This window comes from Dermacentor variabilis, chromosome 7 (assembly GCF_050947875.1).
Source record: "Dermacentor variabilis isolate Ectoservices chromosome 7, ASM5094787v1, whole genome shotgun sequence".
Classification (NCBI taxonomy): Eukaryota; Metazoa; Arthropoda; class Arachnida; order Ixodida; family Ixodidae; genus Dermacentor; species Dermacentor variabilis.
The window spans coordinates 54,739,775-54,750,436 of record NC_134574.1 but is presented as its reverse complement, the minus strand read 5'-3'; positions in this window follow the sequence as shown (position 1 = coordinate 54,750,436).

Genomic DNA, 10,662 nt, shown 5'->3' with positions numbered 1-10,662 from the left:
GTGGCTAGTAAGCAATATAAAATGGATACTGTCGTGAGTGACAGGGGCAGCTACACAATGGATCATTTAAGAAAATTGTTTCACTCATTGCGTTGAACTGATGACATCAAAATATGCCGCACGTGACTGTCAGTCTGTCAGACGGATTGTCTTTTTATTTGCTGGCTGTTGGTCTCAGTTATTATTGCAACATTTGCGAGCGCGAGTGGCAGCGCACAGCTGTTTAGCGAAAGCGCACGGCGGCGGCTACCCTAATGCCTTCCTGGGAGGATTACATTCATTATTGTCGAACTGGGACGCGTATGGCTGTAGCTGTCGGTAGCTCGCACACTATAGAATCGGCGGCATACACAGTATAAAATGAATACTAGTGCCCCGCTTTCACACTTGTATCGCCAGCAGTAACAGCGTCTGCAGGGCCTCCACGCTGTCATACTTATGAAAGTCGTCAGAAAACACTTCGTGACACGTTATCTGACCCCCTGGGAACTGACGGTATGTTACATAATAAAACTGCGAATATATTACCGATTGGCGTGACTGCAGAGAAATTCCAAAAGGAGACTGCTGTCAGCGGGCTCCTCTAACTTTGGTTCCACTCACTCCATTCACTTTGAGGTCGATGCCTGCGTTCAGGACAACCTGAATTTCTGCAGAATGGTAAAGTTTTCCTGTTTCTCTAAGGAAGAATTGGCTTAAATCTGCTTAAACCGTGGTGAAAGATGGGGTGTAATAATGCGATGAGCATCCTTTCCCACTTTTTGGGCATTTTGAGCCTGCCTGCCTGCCTGCATATCTATCTATCTATCTATCTATCTATCTATCTATCTATCTATCTATCTATCTATCTATCTATCTATCTATCTATCTATCTATCTATCTATCTATCTATCTATCTATCTATCTATCTATCTATCTATCTATCTATCTGTCTGTCTGTCTGTCTGTCTGTCTGTCTGTCTGTCTGTCTGTCTGTCTGTCTGTCTGTCTGTCTGTCTGTCTGTCTGTCTGTCTGTCTGTCTGTCTGTCTGTCTGTCTGTCTGTCTGTCTGTCTGTCTGTCTACGGCCGACCTAGCGACCCATGCTGTCTACTAGTTTGCACCACTAAGTATGTGCTGCTCATCCTGGTGCCTTCGTGGTTGTTCCGTCGTCGTCCATCTAGCCTTAACATGCCGTCGTAATCACACCAACGTCGTGATTTGACAGTCGGCATGCCGTCATCGTTGCGCTGTCGTCTCACCATCGTCATCGTTTTTGAAATGTCATCGCATTGTCGTTCCACCATGAGTCTTAGACCGGCTTTGTCATTCCAATGACGTCATTCTACGTCACTTCATCGTTATCATGCCTAATAAACGTAAAAATGCGAATGATGACAGGACGACGAGAAACAAGAACAATGGCGTACTTCCAACCGATTCTCGTCATGTCGTCTTTGTCACGTCGTCATCGTCATACATTTTTCGTCACCTCATTCTATTTATACACTTATAGTTTTCTAATTTTCCCAACGCACTCCTCGTCACGTTGCAATCGTTTGCGTTCATAATCCGAGAACCGTAAATGCAGCGTCGTCATGTCGCGCCGCCACACCATCGTTCCGTCGACGTCATTTTTTCTTCGTCCTTCCATCGTCGTCACTGCGTCTTCGTCATGCCACCATGGTCAGGGGCGACCCTGGAGAGCGAGCGTCATAGCAGAGAGAGCCGATCCCCTAAAAAGTGTATGACGTAGCAGTTTGTAGCCGAGACAATGACAATATCAGAATGAGCACTGCAGGCTCCAAATAGAAGCGTCCTTAGAAAATAGATTTTCGCTTGATTGCTTGCATGCTGATCGCATTAAATTGGAGAGTATTTGTAAGGTTGGCTCTGCAGAATTATTTTGTATAATGTTTAGTTTTCGCCACCTTAGAAACTGTCATTCTTGGAATTACTGAGATTGTTCCTTGTCTGTTAAATAAGGAACTGAAGCGTAAATACAATCTCACATATGAAGAAAAGAAAGAAAAATAAAACAGCTTCAGAACACGCAATGTAATAGCGAAGCTTTTTTTAGTACTGTATGGGCTAAGAATAAAAGTAGGCATTGGACATAACGTAAATAGTGCAAATGCGCCGTAGCGTCTCTCTGCCATTACGCTGTCCACCTAATCAATGAGGCAAGACGCCTGGGACATCGCAGCGGCTAGACCCTGAAATCAGAGCATGGCCTGTTTCACGCATTCCTACAGCCTCGCATTTTCCTCCGTCATGAGCACCATGGCGCCATCCTGCGAAGGAAATGTTCGAAAATGCCTGATTCGCTGAAGTACAGATCGATCACTAAAGAAACGAGCATCTCAACAGCTGACGTGGTGTTTCTTTCAGTCAGCTCAGTATTGTGTTGTTGGATGCGACCAGTGGTTTTCTTCTATGGCGCCAGGCGTGCATTCATTACACATGTATATAACACGACACCTGTCACTGCAACAATCTATAAATTGTTCCGACAATGTCTGGTCACCTCTATGGTACCTTTCAACCTGACGAAAAATAACCAAGGCATATAAATTACCACAGCCTCTACTAATTCTAGTGCTAACCACGCACCTTTGCATGCAAAAAAATGCATTTGCATAATTTTACATAATATTATGTATTAGAATAAGTAGGGCCTAGAAATACACGAAGAGCGATTTCACAAGCGAATAATCTGCTGCTGAGACGCTGCAACCTAGTAATGTAAGCATTATGCTTGCCACATAACAGAAGCCATAGGCTTCGCAGCCATCTTTTCCCTCTTGTTTTTGACAATTGTTGCATGTTTAATATTTTTTTCACTGTTGCCTCATAACATTTCCTTACAGCAGTAATATCATTCAGATATAAATTATTTATCGCACAATTTGCTCCTTGAATCACGTTGCAGTGAGCGCACGCAATTTGATTAAAACAGAACGCATTCACTGCAGAATTCGCGACAATACTCAAAAACTTTCGTATAGACTTGCGCAAGAGCGGCGAAAGAGCGGTCACCGACAGAAAAGCAAAGCCTGTGAACTGTGAACGCGTGATAATAAATAGAAATGGTTTGGCACAGGATTGTCACTAATTATGAATATAATGTGGTGTGTAATGATAAAACCGCTGTTTTATTTGTAACCTAAGTGAGGTTTATGCACTGAAGAGCTCCCAAGTATTCTAGCAGCGCAAAAAGGGCCGACTGTTGTCGTTAGTGCAGGATAATGAATCTGTGAGGAGGCATTTACATCGCAAAGTGAAAATTTCTCTTTATATCGGCGATCAGTGTTTAAGTTATCCTTGTTGAACTCACAAACACTTCCGTCACAGGCAGTAAGACATGAACTCTCATGAACTCTCAGAGCATAATAGTAAAATTTGCATTTGACCCGCCATGGAATTGCTGAGTGGCAATGGTGTTGGGCTGCTATGCGCGAGGTCGCGGCATCAAATCCCGGCCACGGCGGTCGCATTTCGATGGGGGCGAAATGCGAGAACACCCGTGTACTTACATTTACGTGCACGTTAAAAACCCCAGGAGCTACAAACTATTCCATAGGTTCTCGCTATGGTGTGCCTCATATTCAGGTTGTGGTTTTTGCAAGCAAAACGCTATAACTTTTTGACACTTCCATTTGTTCTCCTTCTATTGCAGGCACACGTATTTCCTCAGCTGGCTTCTGCTGCGTTGAAATCGACTGCCTTACTCTGCGGGTTGATAAGCTGCATGGGCATAACAAATGACAACGTACCAAAAAGAAGGATACCGTCTATCACAATCATTGATGCGGCTTATGCGGTTCGTTAATTTATTGTTTTTGATGGCACGATCAGGAAACACTGTCATAACCGCAAGGAAAGCGAAAGACCATGGTTTAGTACTATAAACACCAATACAAGCATCGTAACATCATAAGCAGCTTTGTAGAAGTGCAGTTTACTAGAACAGCCCACATTTTTCTATTTATTTTCTGTTGGAAATTCTTTTACCCACATTTAGGAAATGGCCAATCATCGTCATGCCATTTTGCTCCTTCGCACCCTTGAGTTGCAGCGGCACGCCGGTCATTTAAATCAGTGTTCTGTGGCGTTCCACTGCGCGGTATTGTCAGCCTTCGGTGACAATGTGGGGTAGCTGGGGGACCGAGAGCTCCACCACCTTGGGCCGAAACCGAGGGCTCCCTCAACGATGCAAACCTCACCGACACACAACATCACTCATCGAAGCCTGCGAGTTTACGAAAAGTTGCCGCCTACCTGCTCACAGATTGAACCGCTGCTCAGACCACGTGAAGGCATTCGCTCGCAATCGGACTTCCTTATAGCCCAAGTGCAAGGCGCGTTGCGAATGCAAGGTCCCTAGGGATCCAAGGTAAGTATACTGCAAGCTCGAAGCGAGGTGCTGTGATGCCAAATTACGGCGGGGGGTATATTTCACGAGACGTCCGACAACCTGCTTGACAGTGACACTTTCGATACTACAGAATACTGTGACGAGCTTGTGACTGCTATATCGAAGCTACGCTTCGAACTTCAGGACGGCCGCCATTAGAACCTCCTATGAGCAGCCAGACAGGACGTGCGAAGGCCAAGCTGCCTCAACTCGAGCTAATGAAGTTTGACAGAAACTGAAAGAATTGGCAACGTTTCTGCATGTTGTTTTCGGAAGCCGTGCACAATGACGAGTAAAGTACTTGATTCCAGGCTACCAAGGATTGCTACAATGACGCAATTAACATCCTCAAGAGCCAACTCAGCAACGAAAGGATCATAGTCAAGACTTTTAATGTCGGCTGCATCTACAGCATGGGACATCGTCGTCCAACCTTTGCCAACTTCGAGACCTTTATGGCAAAGTACATGTGCGTGTATGTGGCCTGAAGGCGCTTGGCAGAAGCGTGGCAAACTACTGGGCCAAGTTGTCTGAAATTCTCTTAGGAGCTCTGCCAACGGACTTAGTTTTGAGGTTCCACGAGCTTCACAAGCGCGCAACGACGTCGAAAGCGGCTTCATTGGCGACAGAAACAGACGTCAGAGGGCATTGCTTTACACTAACCGAGCAACAACTGCAAGAATTATTCTTGTTCTTCGATCACCAGCTGCAGTGCCGAGAAGCTGTGGGCGGACCAATAACATCGGGAATGCTTGATGCTGCAGGAGAACTGCGGCAAGTCCCTATATGTTGGCAGCAGTCCACTGAGCCCACTGCAGCACGCTCTACTGAATTTAGCGAGCAGCCTTCAATGGATGTTGTTCTGCCAATGTACCGATCATCGCAGCGAGGCCTGTTACTGTAATGACGTGAGCACGATAAGTAAGAAAGAGATCCACTGAGGCTGGCCGATCGTTTTGGTGCCTCAAGCTGGGTCATATGTCGAGAGATTGTGGAGGACTGCAAAGATGCAGGAACTGTTGCAGGAGGCGCATAACATTCATGTCAATTTCGAAGACTTCGAGCAAAGAAAATGTGACCTCTGCACCATTCAACCTTGTATCGCAACAGACAGGACCCGTAGTTTCTTCTACAAACTAAATCTACGGATGGTTGCGAAGCGTTGTCGGAACGATGCCAACTTTTCTTCAAGGGCGCGAGCCAGCGGTGAATTCCTACAAGACGAAACATTGACAGTAGGAGTATTTGGAGGCCAAAAAAGTAAGTGAATGCTGAGACGACTGCGCATACATATCCTCACATACAAGATATATAGGCGATTCGAATTGAAGACATCGCGATAGATGAAATATGCAACGAGCATAACCTGACGCCTTGTGAATAAATCAACAAGTAGATGAACGAATGGGCTCGTACAACAAAGCTCTTTCGTTACAAAGAGATTGTAGCTTATATCGGTTCTCGTTGGATCAGACTGTTAGTGGAAATTCGCTACCGGAAACGTGAAGACAGAGAATTAAAACATGAAAGCTATAGGGATGCGCTTAGGACACCTATTTGCACCAGCCAATGTGACTGAACGTAATGTAAGAACGAATGTAAGAGCGTACATTTATTGTACAGAAATCGGCCCCATACTGAACCACTGTGGAGGAACCTCTTATAATGCGTTATAAGGAAAACCAATACTAAACAGCCAAAAAATTTAACTAGGAAAATTAATACAGTAAAGACACCAGCAATGCACATAAAAGAACTGACAATACAAAAATACTACTTAAACTCACAAAATAATTCCAAGTCCAGAGTATATACGCCTTGGTATTGTGCAAATTTTTCATAGGGGATTTCAAAAATGGTTAATCAATTGCGACTTCTTAATTAAGGAATTTTGTATCTTTTTGTAATGTTTTCACATTTTTAAACCTTCTATTGCTTTATATACACGATTGTTTCCCCTTTCAATTTCTACTCATTTGAATTTAATCTTGTGTGTATGTACCATGTTATGACTGATTGTTGGCTGAGTTTTTGTTTCTCTGCCATGTATTTAATTCTATTGGGCCTCAGGGGCACTCAAGCTACACGTTTGTAGCTTTTAGTGTGTTTTCCTTTCCCCTATTTAGTTGCATGGGAAAAATAGAGCCAAAGTTTAATTAAAAGAGAGAGAGAAAGAGAGAATAAACATTTTTATTCGATGAATGCAGCTTAGGAGAGACGTCCTCATTCCAGAATGCCTTGAGCTCGGGCCGCGTCCTGGGCCCTCGCAATCAGCCGTTGCTGATCCTCGAGGTCGGAGCTGGCCAAGGTTCTCTCCCAAAGCTCGTTAGTGGAGTAAGGGTTCGCAGGATTTAATGGTGCCGCTCTGCAACCCCCTACTATATGCCTGAGGAACCCGGGCTCTCCGCAAAAGAGGCATTGCGGAGAGAATCGTGTAGGGTCTATGAGGTTATTTCTGGTTAGGTGGGGAAATGTATTAACCCGTAGAGCTCGGAGGAATCGCTCCTGCTCTCTAGGTAGTGACTTGTGTGGGTTCTGCGGGTTAGCTTGTAGTGTTGTGTGATGTCTTGGTACGAGTCTAGAGGGTGCATGCGCTCGGGTTCAGATTCCTCGGCGTCGGCTCGGTGGGTCAAATCTCCAGCCACGTGGTTGGCGACCTCGTTGCCAGGAATGCCTTGGTGAGCTGGCGCTCAGATGATCATGACTAATCTCGTTGGCGGCTTTTGATTGATGATCTGGAGCGTAGTGGTATTAAATTCCATTAGGGTGCTAATACGGAGTATGCTGAGCTTATAGTACACACCAGTAACATGAGAGGAAGATTACTGCTAGTGAGAATGCGGGTGAAATGATTTTGGACCTGTTGCGAAGAAGAAATATGACAATGATACGTTAAGGAGATGAGTGATAGAGAGCTTATATCAAACCTAATGGTTTGTAATAAACACTAATTATGGAATGTTTACTTCCCTTTTTACGGCCATTAAATACTGGAACAATCTACCATCCCATATTAAAGCCTGCCGCACAACATTAACATTCAGGAGAGAGACGAAGAAATCTTTACTAACGACACTACTGGCTACTGATTCGTTACTATAAGTATATATTGTGTACAAATCTATTTCCCAGTTTTCAATGGTTCTGTACTTACCTATTGTATCGACAGCCTTTATTTATTGGTTATTCTATATGTTCCTTTGTCTTCTTTTTTCTCCTTTCTTAGGCATTTCAAAGTTTTTGTCGCATAGTATATATAACATTTGTACTTTGCGTATTGTAAGCATATATTTATTTCTAATTATCTGTTACATTAACCCCGTGTTCTTTGACATGTGTCATTCCTATGTTCCATAACGCGTCAAACACTACATATTTATTTATTCATACGCTGTATCGTTTTCATTTGCTTGTTTGGAACTTCAATTATTGTAAGCAACCTTTCGTAATTGTTTATTTTTTTTATTAACTTCGCGTTTTCTGATGTCTGTCGCTGCTATGTTGCCAAAATGTATTAATTCATGCAATGTTAAATTACTAATAGGAGGTCCCCCTGACAGTTCTTGTAACTCCGGGACCTCCTTCTGTACTAATGATGAATCACGAAATAAAATAAATGCTCCGAGTGTGTTCCAGAAGCTCGAGAGTACTTTGCTAATCATCGCGACAGCTGCTCTTCGGCGCAGACGGCGCAGACAAAGTTCAGGTTTAGCTCACAAGTTCACGTATGAAGAAACCTTCCTATTGGTTACAAATGAAGTGATAAAGCTGACCTTTAAATGACGGCACAGAAACAATACATTTAATATTATAAGGCACAGAAGTTAACATCTTTCCTTTCGGTACCATAGTACGGGCCTTGGAAAGTAAAAAAAATTGTTGCACAGAAAAAACCGTGTAATATTTTAACAGTAAGCTCTCGCATAAGAAAAAAACGTGAGAAGGTTATGCGCTTTAATTCCTCGATATGCACATAGATAAACACTAAATTCTATTAGGGTACTAATACGGAGTATGCTGAGCTTATAGCACACATCAGTAACATGAGAGGAAGATTACTGCTAGTGAGAATGCGGATGAAATGATTTCGGACCTGTTGCGAAGAAGAAATATGGCAATGATAGGTTAAGGAGATGAGTGATTGAGAGCTTATATCAAACCTAATGGTTCCAATGCTCCGAGTGTGTTCTAGAAGCTCGAGAGTACTGTGCTAATCATCGCGACAGCTGCTCTTCGGCGCAGAGGGCTTCGCAGACAATGCTCAGGTATGCGCCGCTGTTCAGTGAACTTGTCTGATGTTAACTTGGAGTACTGCGTACGTTCCACTTGGTCTTTGCCACTCTTCAATGAACCGTGACGCCAAATTCAGCCACTCGGCATTAGAAATTAGGTATGTGCTGCTCCTGAATGAATCTCTTTGAGGCTAACTTCGGTAACTGAGCATGCGCCCCAGGGTACGCGGCGCACATCAATGACATCAGTTCAATGAAAAAGCGCCAACTTGTCTTATTGGGTATGCATCAGTGCCTTATGCGCCGCTGTTCATTGAACCTCATTTATCCCAACTTGGGTCACTGTGTATGGGAAACTAGGCATGTGCCACACTTTGATGAAGCTCTTTGATGCCATTTTTGGCAACTGTGAATGTGTAACTGGTAATGTGCCGCTATTGGACGAACCGCTTTACAACAACTTGGGGCCCTGGGTAGCTGTCACAACGTATGCGACCATCTTGAATGAACGTCTTTTGCAACGACTTGGCTCACTAGATAGGTTGAACTGGTTTTTCAATGGCAACAGGCGAAGTTTCCACTAGCTTCATATAATGTCTTTAAACTGGCAGAATGTGAGTTCTTGGTATTTTTCATATAATCTTTGGTTAACCCACACACTTTAATCTTTGCCACAGGATCGCTCGTAAGGCACAACAGAATTGTTTTCATAAAACTATTAATCTATGTGCTGGTGCAATTGTGTTGCAGGTTTGCAACGTGGCAGCGTCATCAGCGTGTGCTTGGCAAGGATGGATTCTGGCACCATGGGCGGAATCGCGGCATCACGTGTTCATAATACGTTTGATTGATTTCACGCTTCTAAGTGGGTTCTTCGTTTTTCTGGTAGGTTCCACAGCGCTGCTTACTGCTGTGGTGGTTAGAAAAAAAAATAAGTTCAAACGTTGGTTGTGCCTATGGCACGCATTTATTGCACTTAGGTTGAGTATCCTACCCATGTAGTTAATAAGAATTACTATATCTATTATGTGCTTAGTTTAAATGTGATTTAGGCAGTGGAATCAATAAACTGATGGATCTAAATATATGTGTGCAAGGCAAGCCTTCCAGTGGCGGCGGTGGACAATTTTTTTTCTTTTCCCGGCGCAAAAAGTGAGACTGTGGGTGAGGAGGTGGTGTGGCGAGCGTGTACTTGTCAATGAACAGAAAGCCATTGAATGGAGGCTTGCATGAAACCAGTGGACAGGACGAGCGCTGAACATTCAGGCGCTTGTCCTGTCTACTTGTGTGGTGAAAGCATCCGTCCCGTGATTTACTGTTCATTCACGAGTGTGCATCAACAAGCCCAACAAGGAACTCTGCTGGACGAGAAAATAACGACGACAACGGTCATCGCAGTCTTGGGTAGTGCGATGAAACGTACGGGCGGACAAAGCAATCCCAGTTTCGAGGTGTCGCATTAGCTGCCATACATTGCCTTGCTCTTCATACGGTTAGCGTTCTTCGGGTACTTCAAGCACTTTCCGGAGCTGACTGTCTGCCTGCGTTTCTAATCGTTTTCCTGCCAACCTGGGTCAATGGACAGTCCATGATCAAATGAATGCGCATCGAGTTGCTATGCTGAAGGAAGAAGGCTCGAAACCAACCATCGGACCAGCTTGGGTATGGGTACTGGCTATGTGGCGTGTACTGATGTTCAATTAACCTCTTCGACACCGTCTGGGAAAACTGGCTATGTGCTGCTCGTCATTGAACGTCATTGACATCAACTTAGGTAGGTAGCTAGATATCTGACATTTGGAATGTGCCGCTCTATAACGCCAAAAAATATCCTTTATTTTTTTCCCAAGCTCGGCGGGGTTGCAATCGAGTGCGCACTTTGAGGCAGTGCAGCTAGATGGCGCTGCGTGTGCAACTGGAAGCGTAGGAGGGCGCGCCTGCTGCATACCCGTTTCGGCGTTGGCAGTACGGTGCGACCCTATATTACTTTAATGCTAATCGGTGTAGCGTCGACGATCATTGTGATGTGGGTTCT